General features: G+C 40.0%; 1 protein-coding gene and 1 long non-coding RNA gene across 2 annotated transcripts in view; one reads left to right on the top strand and one right to left on the bottom strand.

Annotated features, from left to right (window-relative positions):
- The window catches only part of LOC117409044 (tyrosine-protein kinase JAK2-like), a 112,893-nt gene extending 91,316 nt beyond the window's left edge, over nt 1-21,577 (bottom strand). Inside the window, exon 1 of the mRNA XM_034014573.3 lies at nt 21,068-21,577. The gene's annotated coding sequence lies outside the window, so the exon portion shown is untranslated. The remainder of the gene's footprint in view (nt 1-21,067) is intronic.
- LOC131699681 (uncharacterized) lies at nt 10,422-13,945 on the top strand. Its single transcript, XR_009308258.1, has 3 exons — nt 10,422-10,481; nt 10,618-10,755; nt 11,843-13,945. It is a non-coding gene; the product is annotated as an uncharacterized LOC131699681 (long non-coding RNA).
- Nucleotides 21,578-21,828: the final 251 nt, after the last annotated feature.

Below are 21,828 nucleotides of genomic sequence, written 5' to 3'. Positions count from 1 at the left end.
GACGGCTGACCTCACACGCTTCAGAGGACAGTGTGTGTTCGTCTTCGCCCTCCCGAGTCAGCGCAGGGGTGGTAGCGGTGAGCTGAGTCTAAAAATAATTGGCCATTCCAAATTGGGAGAAAATAATAAAAAAAAATTGGCAACGACTAAATTATTAAAAAAAAAAAAAAAAAAAAAAAAAGTTCTATTTTAAAGAATGGCTCAATGGACCACGTTCTGTTCTTTTTGTGACTAATAGCCACCCTGCCCCTGCCAATATGACTTTATACAAATGTTTATTGCAGGCGGCAGATACACATCTGTTCTTTGAGTCTATTTTTTTTTTGTGCACATATTACTGTAATGTTCGTTAGAATACTAGTATTGGCTCTGGCACAAACCATGTACAGTATGTACCATACTGCTTGTTTCTCAGCTTGTTATCATACAGTAGTATGGCTATCCTGTGTTTTCCCTTATCACAGGCATTGGGCTGTCTGAGGGGCCCATATCATCCTTGCCAGCAAGCATGCTGAGGTACACAATTCAAAAGAGCTGTAGCTCAGATCTCCTTATCTATGTGAACACACACAAGTGATGCTCATCCAGGCAAATGCAGAAAAAACATGCAGTGGGCTAAATGATATCACATGGCAAGCTTGTTTGTGCTTGACCAAAGCATACTGCCACTCCCCAAAACTCTTTACATGGATCTGCAGCAACAGTCAACAGGGCTTTCTCGAACAAAGGGCTAGATTCTGTTTACTTCAAATCACAATTTTTAAGGATAAAGTTACCAAACCTAAAAAGAAGAGATATTTAATTTGTGTGCAGTAGCAAGGTTGTTTAACTGTACTATTATTATTTATTTATTTATTTTAATTTTAGCAATTCAGTCCTGCAGCTACTAGAGGTGCACTCTTTCATTTCTAAAACAAATGGAAAAATGTGCAAACTTGGCATGGTATTTCTGAGAGAAGGGTAAGTTAAAAGCAGTGAATTCGAATATCTTATTATTCGAAATTCCACCCCTAGTAGCTACACGATGTCAGTTTAGACATAAGTAAAGTAGTACTCAATAATTCAACAATTATCCAATGACTTCTCCACCATTTATATCCCTGAAAATAAGTAAACAGTAGTGATTTCAAGAAGTTTTTTTTTTTGGTTTGTTTGTTTTTACTTTTTTCAAAATAATTCACAATTGCAAGTAAACTAGTTATAGGCTTTTTTTTTACCTTACTGCAAGAGGGGTGTTCTGTTTCTGTGTGGGTATCCGCTGATAGACGAGAGAAACACTAGTTGAAATGCCACTCAGGCGTCCAGGTTTTATTGCAGTTGTGCAGGAGGACATACATCCAAGTGTACATGAAAATAATGAATGCAATAAATGCAACAACAAAGCACAGTGGGATAAAACACAGCTACAAATAAAAGTTTGCCAAACAATGGCTCAGCGCTGTACCCACCATAAGGGAGACCCAGGAAACTTCTCCCTAACACACACAAATACATTTGTGCAGTGTTTGCTTCAGGACTTACTGGGTCAGGGTCAATTTGTGACCCCCTCCCAAACTTTTACGGGGCCATTTTCTTCAGTGAGGGGGGTCAATATGTTTGATGATTCAGAACCAGCCACCTTTTCTTATTTTATGCCAACAGAATTTACTGATCTTTTGTTTCTGAAGAAATGTTCATTTAGTATATATAGCCAGTTAGAATGTCTTTTGAAATTATATTGGTAAAAAAAATTACAAAAAAAAACTGGTAGAAACAAGGTGTCTCTACAATACTCATGTCAGCTGTTGTGCAGAAGATCCTCCTTTCCTTTTTGTTTCTGAACTTTTCCAGGGCCTTCCCATACTCAGATTCCTTCCATGGAGGTCCCTCAGCCCTTATGACAAGGAGGGTATTCAGTCTGACACTTGGCAGTCTGTTTCTGAGGGCTGTCCAACACGTATTGAGCCCTGAAGCCCCTCTCCACATCTGCTGTATGAATGGGTAAAACCAATGCCATCGCAGCAAACTTCAATATATTGGCAAATTTATCACTGGTGATGCAGGTGTATCACTGAGTAGAGGTTTTTCAAAGTACCCGTTGGGTAATGTTCATTTCTTACCAATTTCTTCAGTCTGAGCCATTCTCCTTTTGTTTCCAGCGCATTGATGTGTGCCTTTTGCTCCCCTTTACCTTCCCCATACTTCTGCATTAGCAGCTCAATCTTGTCACCTCCAAAGGTATCCAACTCATCTGCTGGAATAAACTGGACCTCCCCTAAACCAAGCACTGCAAAGGCAGCAACTAGATCTGTTGCAGATGTATGGAGTCTTCTGTCTAGCTGCTCCAGGATGTTCTGAATGTGTTGGAGTGTCAAAGATGTTTACCCCTTTGTACTGTTGCATGGATTTCCCTGCTTCTCTGAGAAACTTGGACAAGTGGGGCCCATCTTCCCTCAGTAAGCAGTCTAACTGACTTCTGGCTGCTTCTAAAGCTGGATTCACAACGACCAAATCCAAATCCGTCTTCTGGAAAATCATATTTAATTGTGTCAGAATGGGAATAACATCCATGAGCATGGACATCACAGCTAAAAACTCAAATGAGGCGATATTTTTCAAAATTATTATTATTATTATTACTTATTCCTTAGCAGACGCCCTTATCCAGGGCGACTTACAATTGTTACAAGATATCACATTATTATTTTTTTTTTTACATACAATTACCCATTTATACAGTTGGGTTTTTAGTGGAGCAATCTAGGTAAATTACCTTGCTTAAGGGTACAGCAGCAGTGTCCCCTACCAGGGATTGAACCCACGACGTCCGGTCAAAAGTCAAGATCCCTAACCACTACTCCACACTACTGCCTTTTGGGTCTTTCTGCTGCTCTAACATCACAGCATGAGGTTCCCAGCATCTATACACTGCTGCTAAAGCTGCACAGAATGAAAACCACCGAACATCATGTACCTCCTTGATTTTCAGAAGAGGGGCATCTAAGACTTCCTGCAGTTTGGCCACACGAACAGCAGAATGCTTCATGTAGTAATACAAGGATGTGATCATTTCCTGGAACTTTTGCATGTAGGTGACATTGTTTGCTGCCTGACTTTTGGCCAGTGCCAGTCAATAAACAATGCAGTGTGTGTTTTGCAGGTAGGGATAATCTTGCTTTATTTTTGTGGCCACTCCATTTTTTGCTCCCCTCATCACCTAATGATTTACAGTAAATAGGAGGCTGTGTGGTCCAGTGGTTAAAGAAAAGGGCTTGTAACCAGGAGCTCCCCGGTTCAAATCCCACCTCAGCCAGCCACTGACTCATTGTGTGACCCCGAGCAAGTCACTTAACCTCCTTGTGCTCCGTCTTTCGGGTGAGACGTAATTGTAAGTGACTCTGCAGCTGATGCATAGTTCACACACCCTAATCTCTGTAAGTCGCCTTGGATAAAGGCGTCTGCTAAATAAACAAATAATAATAAATAAACCACATTACCAACAACTCCCGAAACAGTTTAATGCAGTAGTGTTTAAATGCCATTGTCCTGTCATCTCAATACTATAAAACTTTACCCAAATAACATTATAAACACCGTTGTAAAATATTAAGGCTTTTTTGTTTGTTTGTTTTAAACAATACAAGTTACCACGCAGTCAACTCAGCAATTTCTCCATTGTTAGTATGTGAAATATCATTAGAAAAAAAATTGCTAAATCTAAAATAAAAAAAAAACAAAAAAAACACCATAGCCTAAAAAAATACATTTACATTACATTATATTGATGTACATTACTCATCTAAATTTACAGTCATGCATGTTTTTGTAGAACATATCAAAGTAAAAGTGCTTATTTGAACGGTTATTTGAAGATATCTTCAAATGATTTACAAATCTCTTTAAATGAACAGGAAGTTATTTAGAGATATCTTTAAAACCCTCATTTTAAGTTATCTCTAAATGACAGTTTGGCGTGCCATGCTAGCACAATCCATATGGTTTCCATAGTATTTAAAGACATCTTTAAATCAATTTGAGATATCTTTATTTCATTTTTAGATATCTCAAATTGATTTACAGATATCTTTAAATTAATTTGAGATATCTTAAAAACTACACAATTAAAAGATATCTCGAATTCAAGTTGAGATATCTGGAAATGTTTTACAGATATATCTAAATATTTCAAGATATCTTAAAATGCAATTTAAGATCATTTGGCTTGCCATTCTGCCCTTAAACTCAAATTAAACACATTTTCTTCGCAAACAAAACAAAAACATTATTTTACAGGTGCAGGACCTCAGCCCTGCCACACTTATATTTTAAAAATATTACCTCTTTTGCTTAATTAGACTTTTTTAAAAGATCTTAAACAGTTGCAGATGTCAAGTTAGCAACACCATTTTATAAGTAACTTGAACTCTGCAACTATTTTAGTGCTGAAAACTATTTAAAAGGCCTAATTAAGCAAATTATCAGTTAAATGAAGGGTCTAGTTAAGTAATTGAGAGCTCAGTTGGAATGAAAACCAGCACACTGTTGTAGGCTGCAAGTGTAAAATATTACAATATGTTACAATAAAATACATTATTTCAGTCATGATTTTTTAAATTAAAAAATAAATAAATAAAACTCATGCATCAAAAATCTTTACTGCCTTGAGAAAGTTGTGAGCCGGTTTCAATTGATCAGCGTTGTGGTAACTGGCTTATCATAAAATTTAGGGAAAGTTTGAAATCACTGTTTGTTTATTCTGGTCTCTGCATGACAGTGCTTGGTACAGGTATGTATTTATTAAGTCGGCAACTTTATTATATGTGTAACAAATGCTAATGTTAGGGCTTTCAAACCACTATTAGATCACTTTTCATATGCTCTTTAAAATGCAGATTAGAGTGTACTTCACAAGGTCTTGCTCATCACACAGTAGCACAACAGCCCTCTCACAAACTTCAATACAAGAGGTCAGGGGCATTGTAATATAGGCAAGTCAATAAAATCCCAACAGTAACGATGTATCGAATAACCATGTGGCCAGCTTTCATCAAAATACACTTTATATACAGAACTGTGCTGAATCAAACTTACGACAAAATCAAAACACATCTCATCACTGCTAATACATGGTAACCACCGGAAGGAAATATTTTTATTTTAGCTTAGACAGAGAAAAGGGCTTTGCCCATGACCTTTAATGTTTACAAAAGTTAAGTTCTGAGCTGACAGACAACACAACAGCAGTGTCCTCTTACAAAACTATATCTGGATAAAGAACCACTTATTCCTTGTAGACCTTCTATATCTGTCATGACCAGTTTCTATTTCATAGAACAAACCACAATATGAACCTAGTTTGTACTTGAGTTAGTGTATTGGATAATCTATTGTGAGACTATAAAAACGATGGTTTGGTTTTCCTTTCAATTCTCCCACCATCATTTTATTTTTACCTTACCTTACTTGGTTTGTGAGATATATTAGCTTGTGCAGTAGGGAAATTTAATTTAGATCTTTGTTGTGGTTCTAAGAGACAGAGCTAGTCAAAAATGGTTTTCAAATTTTAAACAAAAGTTTGTGTTACATTAGGACCAGAACAATGTCCCTAGTTCTGACTGTACAGTATATTGTCATGTGTGGGGCTGCAGTGTGAAGTAGTGGTTAGGGCTCTGGACTCTTGACCAGAGGGCTGTGGGTTCAATCCCAGGTGGGGGACACTGCTGCTGTACCCTTGAACAAGGTACTTTACCTAGATTGATCCCGTAAAAACCCAACTGTATAAATGGGTAATTGTATGTAAAACTAATGTAATTGTATGTAAAAATAATGTGATATCTTGTACAATTGTAAGTCGCCCTGGCTAAATGTGTCTGCTAAGAAATAAATAATAATAATGTGTGGCATCCAAAGTTGTAATATTGCTGTATTCCCTTATAAACCCACTTTACAGGAATACCTCTACTTAAGTTGTTTTTTCTCACCAACTTTAGCCAAATTGAAACACTGTCTTTGTTGTTGTAATTGATATGAAATTCTCAATACTGCAAAAAAAAACAAACATATGCTTTGTGCTTTATAGTCTATTTGCATATAGCAGTTGTCTTGTAAGTGAAAAAAACATGTTAAAATGTAACTATTGCATCATGGTGCAGATACTATAACATTCCTGGTATTGAGACACTTCACACGTTACAATAATACACAGGAGCTTCATTTAATATCTCATTAAAGACTTACAGAGAAAAGTTTTATTTTATTTGGTACCCTGTAGTGTTTGAAAAGCTATAATTTAGAAGCTATAAGCACAGTATAAAAAAATGTATTTATTGCAACAGTAGTCATTGCATAATAGAAAATATTTGTGACTAAGAACATGGAAAGCCAAAGACAGTGTTACGCATTTCAATCCTAAATTTTAAATTGCCAAGGGAAACAAAGTCATTCAGGCCATATGATGTGAAAAAGCCAAACAGCAAGAAATAGTATTATGGAACATTACAAATACTTTTAGTTGAGTTATTGACATCCAGTGCGTGTCTTCTCAGAAACTGTTATTTTTTTAATTTTTTTTTTTACTGCAGGTCGAAATCTCATTCCACTGAACAGAAAAATATTGTACATCGGAGCCCGATCTTGTCAGGTTTCAGAGGCAAAGCAAGGCTGGGTCTGGTTCCATCTTCAATCTACAATCTACAACTAAACATGGGTCAAAAGGTGCTTAAATGTATTTAAGTGGTTAAAGAAAAGGGCTTGTAACCAGGAGGTCCCCGGTTCAAATCCCACCTCAGCCACTGACTCACTGTGTGACCCTGAGCAAGTCACTTAACCTCCTTGTGCTCCGTCTTTTGGGTGAGACGTAATTGTAAGTGACTCTGCAGCTGATGCATAGTTCACACACCCTAGTCTCTGTAAGCCGCCTTGGATAAAGGTGTCTGCTAAATAAACAAATAATAATAAATATGTTTTCAAGTGCACAGAAATCCTTGTTTATAATTGTATTATTATTATTACTATTATTATTATTATTACTATTATTAACAATAGTAGTATAGTTGAACTGATATTTTCAACAAAATTATTTTATTGTTATACATTTATATATACAACTTACTGCAAACTCAAATGTGTCTTTACAAATTCCTTCATTGAACCTTTTTATTAACTTCAAGTATTTTAAGGTGCAACTATTATTATTATTATTATTATTATTATTATTATTATTATTATTATTATTAATTAGCAGACGTCCTTACCTAGTGCGACTTATAGTCGTTATGATGTTGTTGTTGAGCATACATAATCACTATATTATTATTCTTCTTCTTATTATTATTATTCTTATTATTATTATCCCAAGGAGAAAACAAGGTTCGAAAACTACATTAACATTATGGCCTAATCACATGAAAATAATTCGATCTCTCATTTTTTTTATTTTTTTTTATTTGGTGTTGGTTACAATTTATGGATTACATGGCCCAGTTTCTGCTAGTGAAATCAGCGGTCCCTTCCAGTGTGCCGTGGCTGCAGAGATGCAGTTCACTTTTTGCTGTCATATTTTAATCAAAACTTTACATAGCCACTTAGAGTTGCATTATCTTCAGTGAATACAACTATGGTCATTTTTCCAAACAGTACATTAGAGGTAGCCTGCACTTTCCTGAATCGGAACTTTCAACAGCGGCAACTCCGGCTGACCATTCTATTTTGTGTCTCCATACTTGAATATTTCTAATATCTCTTTCATACATGTGGATTTATTATTAATTGACTTACTGCCCACATTGCAACCAATATATGTAGAATATCTCTTTCATACATGTATAGGCCTAATCAATCTACATACCACGTCGCACCCAAAAATGAGTCACATACTGGAGTGCTCAGAAAAGCGTTTCACCCACGTGGATTCACTTACACTTATACAGTACATTATTAATGCCTTACTTATTTCACAGATGTGAAAAAACGTGGCACGGACCATGAAATTCATTCTTCACCATGAAAACTGTCTATATTGTGTACTTTTACCCTGCACTTAAATCCAATGAAGTTATGTGTATAGGTCCAGGTTCCTGATGTGATTTATAAGCTTGTTTCAATTTCAAAAAGAAAACTGGACAGAATTTATTGATTGACAAAATACATTCGTTTTTTTACAGTTTTATATCTAGATATACCTGTTTACACACTACTTTCTTTTGAAATGTTTATTTTATTATAGTTTTTCATTTTTTGAAGTAGTGCTTTATAGTGGTAAGTTAGAAAATAAACCCTTTTATGTTTAATTGTTAATTTAAATACAGCGTTTTGGCTGTGCAGATGTTTGATATGATGTGCTTGAATAAAACACTTGAGTTGTATCCAATAGTTTGTCTTACATTTTAATATCATGTTGTTTAAAATGTAACCGTCATGATGACTGCCTGCGGTGGTTTTAGGTATGAGTATAACCGCGGCGGTTCTAGTGTTAAAGGACATCTGATGCAGACGCATTTATATTCTTTCCAGTTGTTAAAAACTCAAAGTCCTTTATATTTCTTTTTTAATAAGTGTTCTAATTTGAATTCAAGTTGTGCCTTTTTGTTTAACTATTATGTACAACAGTGTTTTTAGTTATTGGATCGTCTGTTAAAAAACTAATGTTTCTTCTTTTTTGAAAAACTTCAATACATCAATTATCGTTGATAAATGCCTATACGATAATCGAATATGAAATTAGGGTGCCGATTGCACCACTAGTTTTTACTCACGATTTTCCCTTGTTTAGTTTTGTGTGCTACTCTGCTGCACTTAGTAACTAGGCAACCAACCCCTGCCGCTGAAATAAAAACCGCAAGATTTGAAATACTTTCATGATAAAAACCACTGTCTGCAGCTACTCAGTTCAACGTGGCAGAGGGAAATGAAAAAATTACTTTTATTTACTGTGACAAAGAAGACACAGAGGAGACATTCATTATATGCATTCAGTTCTACAATTAACTGGAATGTGTTTGTTATTTGTTTTATAAAAACTGCATAGAAGGACACATTGTTTTCAGTTGTTATTTTTTGTTCATTTGCCTGTATTTGAACACATGCGGTTTCTAGATTAAACGTTATATATAAAAATGAAAAAAAAAAAAACTGTACTCAAGTTCATCTGTTTTCACTCTGCCTACTTAACAATCCTGCTGCTGTGTGGTGGTGACTAACAGAAACAATGGCTTAAATTCAGGTGTTAAAGTAAGGGGACAGTTTTAAACAAATCTGTTTTTGCAAATGCCAAAAGTTTTAGCAGGATCTCATCTGTATGCGACTTCTTTTTTTTCCCCCATTGACACTAAAATCCCGGGATTCATAAAAAGCCTTGGGATGGCAACCGCTAGTTCCAAACCTTGTCCGTTTTTTAAGGGAACACAAAAAAGATACAATGTCAAAAATACATAGCTGGAAGGAATGTGTTTTAAAATAAGTAGGCTTCCATTTAGATGTACTGTAGTTGGTTTGGTTGGTACAGTACTATATTTTCAACAGTTTCCAAAATTAAAACATTATCCAAAGTCAGTAGGCCTATTCAAAATTGCAGAATATAGTGCTCGATAAGGCCATAATGTCACAGTTCACTTCAAATGAAAATGCACAAAAGCAACTAAAGATCACAGATTTAAAACAAAAAAATGCATCACAGTATCTAAAACTGTTTAATGATTAACTGTTTTACATTACAGTGGCTGGTCTCGTTCACTTTGTTGTGGCTGCATTTTCATCAGGTGAAACTGGAGGAAGCGCTGTGTAACTGCACAACAAAGCAGGGCTGCGTTCAAAGGTTCGAAGGCTTGTTTGCTAGCCAGGAATTCGAAGGAACACTAATCCGTCACGTATCCGCCCGTCACATATCCTCCCTAACCGTTATCCAACATCAACCTCTTCAGCAATGTTAGTTTATTATTGAACAGAGAAGATTAGTTCAGAGTTTGTAGATCTTACCACAGTTTTCATACACTGTGAGAAATTAAATAAACTTTACCCCTTAAAATTAACTGTCCAGAAATTCAAGATATTATGAAGTACACCACTGCACAATATGTGTAGTTGTTGGTGTGTCTATGTATCAGTGCATTTACATGGCCAGTAATATTCCACTAGTATTTGGAATACTGAATAATCCAAATTATATATTCCTCCATCAGTTGGTGCATTTACATGAGCATAAGAATTACGATATTTTTCGGAAAACTAATTCCGATATCAAAAGTCATGTAAACACAGTTTTCGGAAAATGTATCGGAATATTCAGAAAGTCAGTTTTCGGAAAACAGCACCTAGAAATTTCCGATTAAATTCCGAAAACTAACAAAATGTGTATCACGTAAACGCATTTTTCAGAAAACATACTGAAATAGCGTACTGCGCATGTGCACACTTTGACCCTTTTCTCCTGCACGTGGTTTTAGAACGCAGAGAAAAGAAGGCAGAGATGAGAAAGAAGAATATTTTTGGATGGAGGCTGAAACAAAGTGCTTGTACACATACTTTGTACTAGTATAATATTATGTTATGTATTGTCATGGTGCATTTAAAATATGGGAACGGGAATGTATTTATGGCTTTTAATGTGTATTATTATTTTAATGTTAATGCTTTGTATTTCAGAAAATAGTCCTGAATCGTCAGACAACCTTGAAGACTTGAATTCAAGCCTTGAAAACACTGCTGATGGAATGAAAGATACAGCGGAGAGGAGAGATCAAGCTGAGGTGGCAAGTATAGCTGAAGGAAGCAATTCTGCATGTAAAGATACAGTGTTCATTACATTTCCTACCAAACAGAAATAGGTCAACGATTGTTAATATAACGATACTTGCAATAATGCAATTAATTGATTCTAAAAATCAGTAACTTTATTATTCAGGCTGATTTAAAAACGTAGTGTGGCCATAAGCCCAGTGATACTTGTCATATGCTACATGGTAGTAAGTAAAGAAAATGCAAGGAGTTACTACTTTAAGTGGGAGGTGCTACCAATTTGCTTCAGTTCCTATAGTAAGGAATTTAAGAATGTTAGTCATGTATTGGTTTTTGTATATTCATATACCTGTTTTGTTTCCCAAATAACTTTCCAGTTACTTCCTACTAACTTACTTCCCTTTTTGAAAACTGATAATAATAATAATAATAATAATAATAATAATAAATAAATTTGACATTAGAGCAGCAATTGTTTCACATTGATTTATTAAGACTGTACAAATACAATATGCACTATTGTTTAATTGTCTGAGATAAATATATTAAAAAGATACATTATTAAAAGTATGTATTGGGGCTCCCGAGTGGCGCATCCAGTAAAGGCGTTCCACGTGGAGTGCAGGATGTGCCCTATAGTCTGGACATCGCGAGTTCGAGTCCAGGCTATTCCTTTGCCAACCGAGGACGGGAGCTTCCAGGGGGCGGCGCTCAATTGGCCAAGCGTCGCCCGGGGGGGAGGGTTAGGTCGGCCAGGGTGACCTCGGCTCACCACGCACCAGCGACCACTGTAGTCTGCCCGGGCGCCTGTGGGCTTGCCTGTAAGCTGCCCAAGAGCTGCGTTGTCCTCCGACACTGTAGCTCTTGGGTGGCTGCATGGTGAGTCCGCAGTGTGACTCTGAAAAGGGGTCGGCTGATGGCACACGCTTCGGAGGAAAGCGTGTGTTCGTCTTCACCGCTCCCGAGTCAGCGCAGGGGTGGTAGCGGTGAGCTGAGCCTAAAAAATAATTGGCCATTCCAAATTGGGAGAAAATAATAATTAATTTGACTGTAAATATTATAAAACAGTTTGGGGAAAAAACTAAAAAAATACAATCAAAGCTATTTACCTTGTATTATTTCTTCTTTTTAGCTAAAACTGTTCTTAAGAATCCACGCAAGAGTGGGAGGAAGATGGATTCTCTTCTTTGTAACTAGACAAAGGAGCATCATTCTTTTGTTTTAGAACTACAGAAGCAGAATCATGAATGGGGAAAAAAAAGGAATGCAACATTTAACTGAAGAAAATTACATGTGCCAGGAATTGCTAGTTACATTTCTTGGTGGTCTGGAAAGAATTATGAGTCAAACTGCTTCTGGTTACAGCCACTCCCAGCCATCTCATTCACACTTCCATTTGCAGTGGAAGTGTTTGATTTTTTTGAACAATATTTCATAGTAAGGCATCAGAAACCAATAGGTAAACAAATGTATTTTTTTTTTTTTAGCATTGTTTAATCATTTTTGATGTTTAAAACAAAATATAAACCCAGAGAAGGAAACATCTGCATTGTACCACATTAACATGACTTCCTACAATGCTAAGTTTTGTTTTTGGTTTCTATTTGTTATTATAACACTGTCAAACTGAAAGATGTTACACAGTATTGTGATAATGTTCATTTCAAATTAAAATTAGTATATGATGTGCTCAACCCAAAGACTTGAAAGAAAAGAAGGAAAACCTCAATAGTTACTTTGCATGTTAATGTTAATTTCAGACATAGTATAGAACTTAAAGGTCAGTTTAAATGTGATTTATTTTTTATTTTTTGCAATTTCTACAAATGCTTTTGTAGCCTTTATCATATTTACATGTCTTAACTCTGCATGTTAGGCCTTTTGTCCTGTTATTTTACAACTTAAACTTGTTTCACTTACATTTCAAGATGTTTCAGTAAGCAAAATATTATCTTGTCAGGACTGGCTATAATGTAAGAGTGCAATTCAATCAGTATTATTCACAGTTTAAACCAGATTACCGTTTTTGTTTTGCAACTGTTGTAATTGGAAAATCTATAAACGGAACTTAAACATGTATGTATGTGCGTGCATACGTATGTACACGTGCACACACACACTCTTGAACAGACCCTGAAAGCACTACTACTACTACACTGGGATTGAATCAAAACTTTGACCCACCTGTTAATCACAAATTACAAACTTCGTACTAATGGTGGTGTTTTCACTTGTCAAAGGGTCCTTGGATCTACCCCAGAGGGAACACGTCTTTAGCACTGGGTTTGCAATTTGTGATAAGCAGGTGGGTCAAAGTTTGGATTTAGTCTGGCCCCTTCTTTAACACATCGTATAAATTTATAACCTGGTGTATTGTGTACGAAGAGGGAAGTTTTCAGCTAAGTAGACAGTAAGGTGTTCTCTGATTTCTGCAGCTCTACTAGCTGTTGTGATGTTGTGGCGACAAACTGGTTGTGGTAGCCTCACTTCTGCCTGAATTTCTTCCAGCCACTGTCCTGGTATCTGCTCTTTACTTTTCTCGCACAAATTACGGAGACCACAACAGGTGGCTATGACATAGCGAGTAAAAGTGAAGTGAAAATTGCTCCTCTTACATAGACACCGCCATCTTGCCTTCAGCCTCCCAAATGCTATCTCTACCACTATCCTAGCAGAGCTCATGTAAACATTAAATGGCTCCTGTACAGGTGTCATTTGGGGAGAACTGATGTATCCCTTCATTAGCCACTCAAGTAATGGGTAGGCTGGGTCTCCGAGGATGAACATTGGAATTTCATGTTCACCTTTCATTCTGGGGTGCTGTTTGAATAAGAAAAAAAACATTGCAAACTATTTTAGTTTTTTATAATTATTAGTAAAACTGTAAATATGTTAATACTGCAAAAGTCATTTTTATACAACTAGTCAAATTATAAAAAATAATGAATACAGTAAACACAGAACCAATTTCATTAAATTTTCAAACATTATTTGTTTATAATTGTGTTCTATTAAGATGATTGAACAAATAAATGTTTACTAAAATACACTGTGTGTTTTATGTATAACTATCTTGAATCAACAACTTCTAACCTAATTAGTGTCTTACCGAGGGTAATCGAGGTCTGCATCATGTGCACAACCTGGCATGGAGCAATTTATGTTCCGGAAACTGCAGGAAAAAAGCAAAATCAAATGACTCCACACACCTGTGTTTCTTTTTGTTTGTCTCATGCAAAACTGGCAATTAAACGCCATTGAGCATTAATCTGCAGTACAGGCTTTGAGCAAAGGCGTTGTTTTTAACACATTACTGAGTGTGATTAAGAGCAAAATATGTTGTGTGTTAATTTTAACACAAGCACTGTGTTGGAATTTTAGGATTCTGCTAAAAAAAAGTATATATATATATAGAATGGGGATGTGGGTACCGTCTATAGGGCTACTGTACTGTAACGCAAAGCCAATGTGTTTATTGTGCAATGAATGTGAGTCTATAGTTAAGGAATACAATATGAAAAGGCATTTTGAAACCAAACAAGGAGCTTTTGGAAATACGTATCCAGAGGGCACAGTAGTTAGAAGCTCAAAAGTAGAAGCGCTGATCTCTTCTTAAGTTATACTATTAATATGTCACATACATTTTAAAATGTTTGTAATGATACTCTGTTAAATTCTCACACTGTTCTATTATTAAAGCACTATTCAAAAGTCTTGTTCAATATATGAACATTACGTTATATAATATTTATTATTGCTTAAAAATGTGCAGAGTATAATACTCTGGCCTGTCTACTCCTAACTTTTTTCCAATCTGGCTCCCTTCAATTTAAAAAACTAGTTGAAGAGCCCTGCTCTAACTCAGGCAACTCTGTCTGTCCAGGGTATACGAGAAACACATGCAAGCAGTTTTACAGCAAGTACAGAATAAACCAGTCTGCGTTGTTGTAGATGAAACTACAGATGGGAGAGAAGTGTGTCTTGAACATTGTATTTAATTTGTAATTTTATGAAAATTGTATATTTTTGTAATAATGCCCCTCGTTTTCGACGAGTCTGTATATTGTAATGCCAGCAATAAGCTGTTCTTTCAAAACACCTTTATTTGTTGACTCACCTACAGTACATTGTTACTGGTGGAGTGCTTTAAGAAAGATTTTTCCTGAAAACTACAGTATCTCAGGGATTTAAATAAAAAAATGAATTCAATAGATTTTTAATGTAAAAATGTTATTTATGTTCAAATTATGTTGTTAATTCTTAATAAACTGGTAAAAACAAAAAAAAAATAACGGAATTGGTCATTTTGAAAAACGGAATTTGCCATTCCCAAGAATGTACAATCAGGAGCCCTACGTCTATGCAGCCGAGGAGCTGTGGCATCCCACTCATTTGCTCAAAATGGGAAGCTATATCTATTGCCTCTTTGTTTGTGGGGAGTCGAATAAGCCTGGGGAGAAATTCTGCGACGAACCTCTTGCAGAATTCATACACAAATTTTTTGACCGTACTTTTGTGCACACCAAACTGGTTGGCTACTCTGTATTCAGAATTACTTCCTAATGTATACAACACAATTGCCACTCTCATATTTAATGGTATAGGCTTTCTTACGTAATTGTGTGATGGACTCATGAAAGAAGATACAGTATCACAGAGATTCTGAAAGAATAATCTGGTCAGCCTAAAATTCTCTCTCCGATCGGTGTCATCAAAATGAGTCATTACAGTCCTTTCCCACCAGTCCTTACTCCGATCCTTCATCCACAGCCTTTTCTGAGAACGTTCACAGACACCCCCAAATGCCGAACCTCATGGTATTTCTATAACGGTACTTAGGTAGTCCCATGGACAAGTACACTGGGCTCTGCGTTTTCTGCAGAATTAACCAAGATAGACCGGAACTACATTTTTCGCAGCTTTTTTTTTTATAGGTATGTATTAAAAATACTGTTATATGCCGCATAAGCATAAAAAGCAACACATTTATGCTCTTGAATAACATAATACATAATGCAAAGGACTCTCTATTATTATTATTATTATTATTATTATTATTATTATTATTAATTGTGATACTACTAATAATAATAATAATAAAAATAATTTGTTAAAGTCTGAATGTATTTTTAATAGCTGATGAAACTGCAAATATTGTCCAGCTTTAAAATGAAGTGACACTTCAGAAAAATGTATGCAAAACAAACTGGTAATACACTGTACAACAGTGAGATATGTGGTTAAGGCTGATTCCTGATTGCATATGTTGGGGAATCTGAAGAGGTACTGGATAGAAATCACATGATTCATTGGACTGACTTCCGTTCTATTGCAGATGCGCTCTGTTCCAATTAGTACTTAGCTGGCATGCGCAAATACCCTGCGTTTTCTGAATACTTAAATCAATACAGTTGAATTAATCTGAATTCTTATTAGATTTTCATGTAAACACAGAAAAGTGACGTTTTAAGAAATTCAGTTTTCTGATTTAGTTTCCCGAAAATATTTTTTTTTAAAAAACGCTTTGTCATGTAAACGATTGTGCTACATGGTCAATAATATTCCACTAGTATTCAGAATACTAAACAATCCTAATATATATTCCGCCATGTAAACGGCAAATTCGGAATATGAAGAGATATTCCACCTCTGCATATTCGGAATATTGGAGGTGGCATATTCCACCACTAATAGTATGCGGAATACCAGTGGAATATAAAACCGTGTAAACAGCATATTCGGACAATATGAAGCGTAACCCACAACAGACACGTGCAATACAAATACTCACAGCAGCAAACATGACGGCACGTGCGAGAAAACGCAGCTACTTTTGTTGTGATGAGGAGACATCACTTTTATTCAGGATTTAAAATTGGTAAAACAGCTTAATGGCAAGAAACAGAGACGTGCAAGTGTTTAAAAGGATGGCGGAAAAAATCACAATATTGTAGCGTTTTCGCGCAGTGCACAGGATAGACAAAGACAACACGCCGTTTTCAAGTTCAAGGCTTTTATTTATGAACTTCTTTAAGAGCCCACTGCTCCAGCCACTTGCTCAGCACCCCCCCAATGAGCGTGCAACGACCAGTTTTATAGCTGAGCCCCGCCCCTTTATGTTAATCGGGTGCCAGAGCGAACAGCTACCCCATTGGTCCCCAGCCGCACACCAGGACCAATGGGCACACACAACAAACAGCCTATGACAGGGGCAGCTCGCACAGCCAGAGACAGAGCGAACCCGCAGCTACAGGTAATACAGACGGGGGGGAGAGGAACACAATACAGCGGCATTAACAGACAGTAGAAACAAGAGGGAATACAGTACACAAACACAATACACGGATCGTTACACTACCCCCACCTTAGCCTTTTTGCCCCCAAAAAGTTCACAAGGCTCCATACAGCTTATGACTGAGATCGGCCACCTCCACCCCTGAAACACAGACCCCCTCCCCGCATATCCGGTTTTCCATCCAGGGCCTTTGGTGGGTGAGCCGACGGGCCGTGCTGTGCGGAAGGCAATCTGCTATTCCCTGCTGAGCTGAGTGACTCTCTCGCAGGCGGCGACCCTGGCTCTCTCGCAGGCGGCGGCGGCCCTGGCTCTCTCGCAGGCGGCGGCCCTGGCTCTCTCGCAGGCGGCGACGGCGGCGGCCCTGGCTCTCTCGCAGGCGGCGGCGGCGGCGGCCCTGGCTCTCTCGCAGGCGGCGGCGGCGGCGGCCCTGGCTCTCTCGCAGGCGGCGGCGGCCCTGGCTCTCTCGCAGGCGGCGGCCCTGGATCTCTCGCAGGCGGCGGCGGCCCTGGATCTCTCGCAGGCGGCGGCGGCGGCGGCCCTGGCTCTCTCGCAGGCGGCGGCGGCCCTGGCTCTCTCGCAGGCGGCGACCCTGGATCTCTCGCAGGCGGCGGCGGCCCTGGCTCTCTCGCAGGCGGCGACCCTGGCTCTCTCGCAGGCGGCGGCGGCGGCCCTGGCTCTCTCGCAGGCGGCGACGGCGGCGGCCCTGGCTCTCTCGCAGGCGGTGACCCTGGCTCTCTCGCAGGCGGCGGCCCTGGCTCTCTCGCAGACGGCGGCGGCGGCCCTGGCTCTCTCGCAGGCGGCGACCCTGGATCTCTCGCAGGCGGCGGCGGCGGCCCTGGCTCTCTCGCAGGCGGCGGCGGCCCTGGCTCTCTCGCAGGCGGCGGCGGCGGCGGCCCTGGCTCTCTCTCACGCGGCGGCGGCGGCCCTGGCTCTCTCTCACGCGGCGGCGGCCCTGGCGCTCTCTCACGCGGCGGCGGCCCTGGCGCTCTCTCACGCGGCGGCGGCGGCCCTGGCTCTCTCGCAGGCGGCGACGGCGGCGGCCCTGGCTCTCTCGCAGGCGGCGGCGGCGGCCCTGGCTCTCTCGCAGGCGGCGACGGCGGCGGCCCTGGCTCTCTCGCAGGCGGCGGCGGCGGCCCTGGCTCTCTCGCAGGCGGCGGCGGCGGCCCTGGCTCTCTCGCAGGCGGCGACGGCGGCGGCCCTGGCTCTCTCGCAGGCGGCGGCGGCGGCGGCCCTGGCTCTCTCGCAGGCGGCGGCGGCGGCCCTGGCTCTCTCGCAGGCGGCGGCGGCCCTGGCTCTCTCGCAGGCGGCGACCCTGGATCTCTCGCAGGCGGCGACCCTGGCTCTCTCGCAGGCGGCGGCGGCCCTGGCTCTCTCGCAGGCGGCGACCCTGGATCTCTCGCAGGCGGCGACCCTGGGTCTCTCGCAGGCGGCGGCGGCGGCCCTGGCGCTCTCTCACGCGGCGGCGGCGGCCCTGGCGCCCTCTCACGCGGCGGCGGCCCTGGCGCCCTCTCACGCGGCGGCGGCGGCCCTGGCGCCCTCTCACGCGGCGGCGGCCCTGGCGCCCTCTCACGCGGCGGCGGCGGCCCTGGCGCTCTCTCACGCGGCGGCGGCCCTGGCGCCCTCTCACGCGGCGGCGGCGGCGGCCCTGGCGCTCTCTCACGCGGCAGCGGTAGGCCCCCCATCTCCCACGCGGGAGATGATCTAGACTCCTTCGCTAGCCTCCTCGAACGACCACCCCTCCTCCGCTTTTGTTTTCGGGCAGGCAGTAGGTCCCCTTCGTCCTGGAAGGGGCAGCACGTCACCTGGTGCCCGAACTCCCCGCAGGCAAGGCACCAACCTCGCTCCTCCAAGTCACCGAGGAGATCCCCCAGTCCGCCGTCCCACCGGTTCTGTGACGGCCTGGAGTCGTACCACAGCCATTGGTCCATCTTTGTCTTCTCCTGTTTCTGCTCAACGCTGGATCACTCGTTGTACTGATCCCGCTTCTGACACCAGTGTAGCGTTTTCGCGCAGTGCACAGGATAGACAAAGACAACACGCCGTTTTCAAGTTCAAGGCTTTTATTTATGAACTTCTTTAAGAGCCCACTGCTCCAGCCACTTGCTCAGCACCCCCCCAATGAGCGTGCAACGACCAGTTTTATAGCTGAGCCCCGCCCCTTTATGTTAATCGGGTGCCAGAGCGAACAGCTACCCCATTGGTCCCCAGCCGCACACCAGGACCAATGGGCACACACAACAAACAGCCTATGACAGGGGCAGCTCGCACAGCCAGAGACAGAGCGAACCCGCAGCTACAGGTAATACAGACGGGGGGGAGAGGAACACAATACAGCGGCATTAACAGACAGTAGAAACAAGAGGGAATACAGTACACAAACACAATACACGGATCGTTACAATATATTAGCCGTCCACATACATATTATCTATTTGTAAATTGCCACTCACCAGTATATATCGGGGCGCTGTATTGATACAGTATAAAATGCTCTTGCAATTTGAGTACAAAAGAAGAAAACAAATATCAATACATGCTAGATCTGCAAATACACATCTAAATTTAAAAACAGCATACATTAATTTATTTATATACATACAATTACAGCTCTCGATAACAGAAATTCAATCAAATGCTCTTTGAAAAAGCAACTATGCATGTGATGACTATATATATATATATATATATATATATATATATATACACACACACACACACACACACACACACACACACACACACACACACACACACACACTTTTTTTACTGTGGTTATTATTCTACTGTACATTTGTTTACTGTAGGCTCTGTTGATGTGCTTGGCTGAACAGGGGCAACTCATCTTCAATCTGTACCCTTGTTATATTAACAAAGACATGCGCGCATGACTGCCTGAACACATTGCACTGAATTAAAGACCCACAAGCATCTACACAATCTCAAAATATCAGATTCCAGATCTGAAAAAACAAAAAACACAGAAATATACGTCCACACCACCGGCTATGTACAATAAACAACAAGCTTTTCTACTACAATCAGCACTCTCTTGGTTTGCAGTGGGAAACAAGTTACGCATGCGTTAAATGGCATAAAAGGAATATTCCGATTACCATGTAAACGCAGAATATGAAAGGAATAAGATCATTCCACCAGCATTCGGAATATTTTAGTATTCCAAATACTTAATATTCTGAATAATTGTGTCATGTAAACGTACTGTGATTGTTTAGGGGCTTTTGCTTTATTATAGCGACTTTCAGATATGAAAAGTTGGCAACACTGCCCACAGGGGTCATTCTACATACTGATACCGAACCAGCAACATGTCAGCATTTGAACCGTACTCCCAGTAAACTGTGCAGTTCAACCTACCATGGTGTCCGTCTCATTCTCTTCAAGTACACAGCAAGACACCACATATATACCAGCTTCACTTTTTTGCATACGACCTCATATCACCTGCAAGATCAACACTGTTTTCATATCGGGTAGTATAAATGTGGTCCTACTCAAGTAAAACAGATCCCTCAAAATACAAATACAATCTATGCTGTGTGCAGTTCTGACTTGTACGCGACGTGGTTGTATTGTAATTAGGCCTCGAAAATAGGGATGTAGTGATTTCAAAGAAAACGAAACCACTCTACACTTTTCCAATCTATGCCGAGAGCCACAAATAACTAAATGTCTTGTTAAACTAATGTTTTTTCCTGGTTTTAAGGCCGACTTCATTCCAGGCTTAAAAAGACAGGTCTGTAAAAACCGTTCAAACCAACACGTTTTGTCATGAAAAATAAGTCACATTGGCACAGAGAAGCGACGGGCCCATCGCAACATCTTCCTTCTTCAGGGAAACGCAGTTTGCTGCTGTGTTGCATTTAACCATTTTAGACTTAAAACAAGTTTGCAATATTACGAGCTTCATGTTTTACACTTACAAAAAAAAGGTAAAAAAAAGCTAAAATAAAACACATTACAATCACATCATACACAAAAAACAGGATAATGTTGTTTACACTAAACAAGTTGACAAATTAAAAACAACAATGTCATACTCACTCAGTTTGTTGTTTTCAGTTCTGACTTGAATGAAATCTTCTCCGTCTTTTTTTTATATTCCTTTAAGATTCCAGTTATTTTTTAGTTTCCGCTGAAACTACGTCCTCACTCATCATGTTGTTTTAACGGGGTGGTAAGAAAATATGGTAGACTAGTGTACTTCATTGAATATGGCCACTGTAATTGTATTTATTTGGACGCGTTACTCCTCTTCCAGACAACCCCAGAACTTCACATCAAGTACTGAAATGTATTAAATTCACTCTTCAGTCAGCTTTAGGACACGAGTGCTAGAGGCCCAGTTTTTCCCCGATCAGTAGGTGAGAGCCACGTCTCGGGAGATCATATCAAATGTTTTATTTTTCGTCTTCCAATATTGCAGAGTATTCCTTGAATCTTCTGCTCGTTGCGTATCCACTCACTGCATACAGCACACGAAAGCAACTCTAGAGTCTCAGTGTGGGATGACAGGTTTCAAAAGGCGGAGTCAAACAGATCTGCCACACTATTCATATTCATTTCTTTTTTTTTTTTAATGTGAGCTGCTGGAACGAAAACGACCCTTCAGAACAAACAATACACATATAAATAAACACCTACCTACTATTGTTATAAGATCGTTTGTATTTTACATTTATATCAGTTTTAAAAACATACGAAACTGCAAATATAAACAGTGTTCTGCATAGTTCTGTATGCACAACTTCCAAGGTCAGAATGCCACTAACTTATACAGTCGATACTTCAGCTTTTGAAGAGGG

This window comes from Acipenser ruthenus, chromosome 2 (assembly GCF_902713425.1).
Source record: "Acipenser ruthenus chromosome 2, fAciRut3.2 maternal haplotype, whole genome shotgun sequence".
Classification (NCBI taxonomy): domain Eukaryota; kingdom Metazoa; phylum Chordata; class Actinopteri; order Acipenseriformes; family Acipenseridae; genus Acipenser; species Acipenser ruthenus.
The sequence above is the reverse complement of the archived record's forward strand: the minus strand, read 5'-3'. Positions and strand labels throughout refer to the sequence as shown.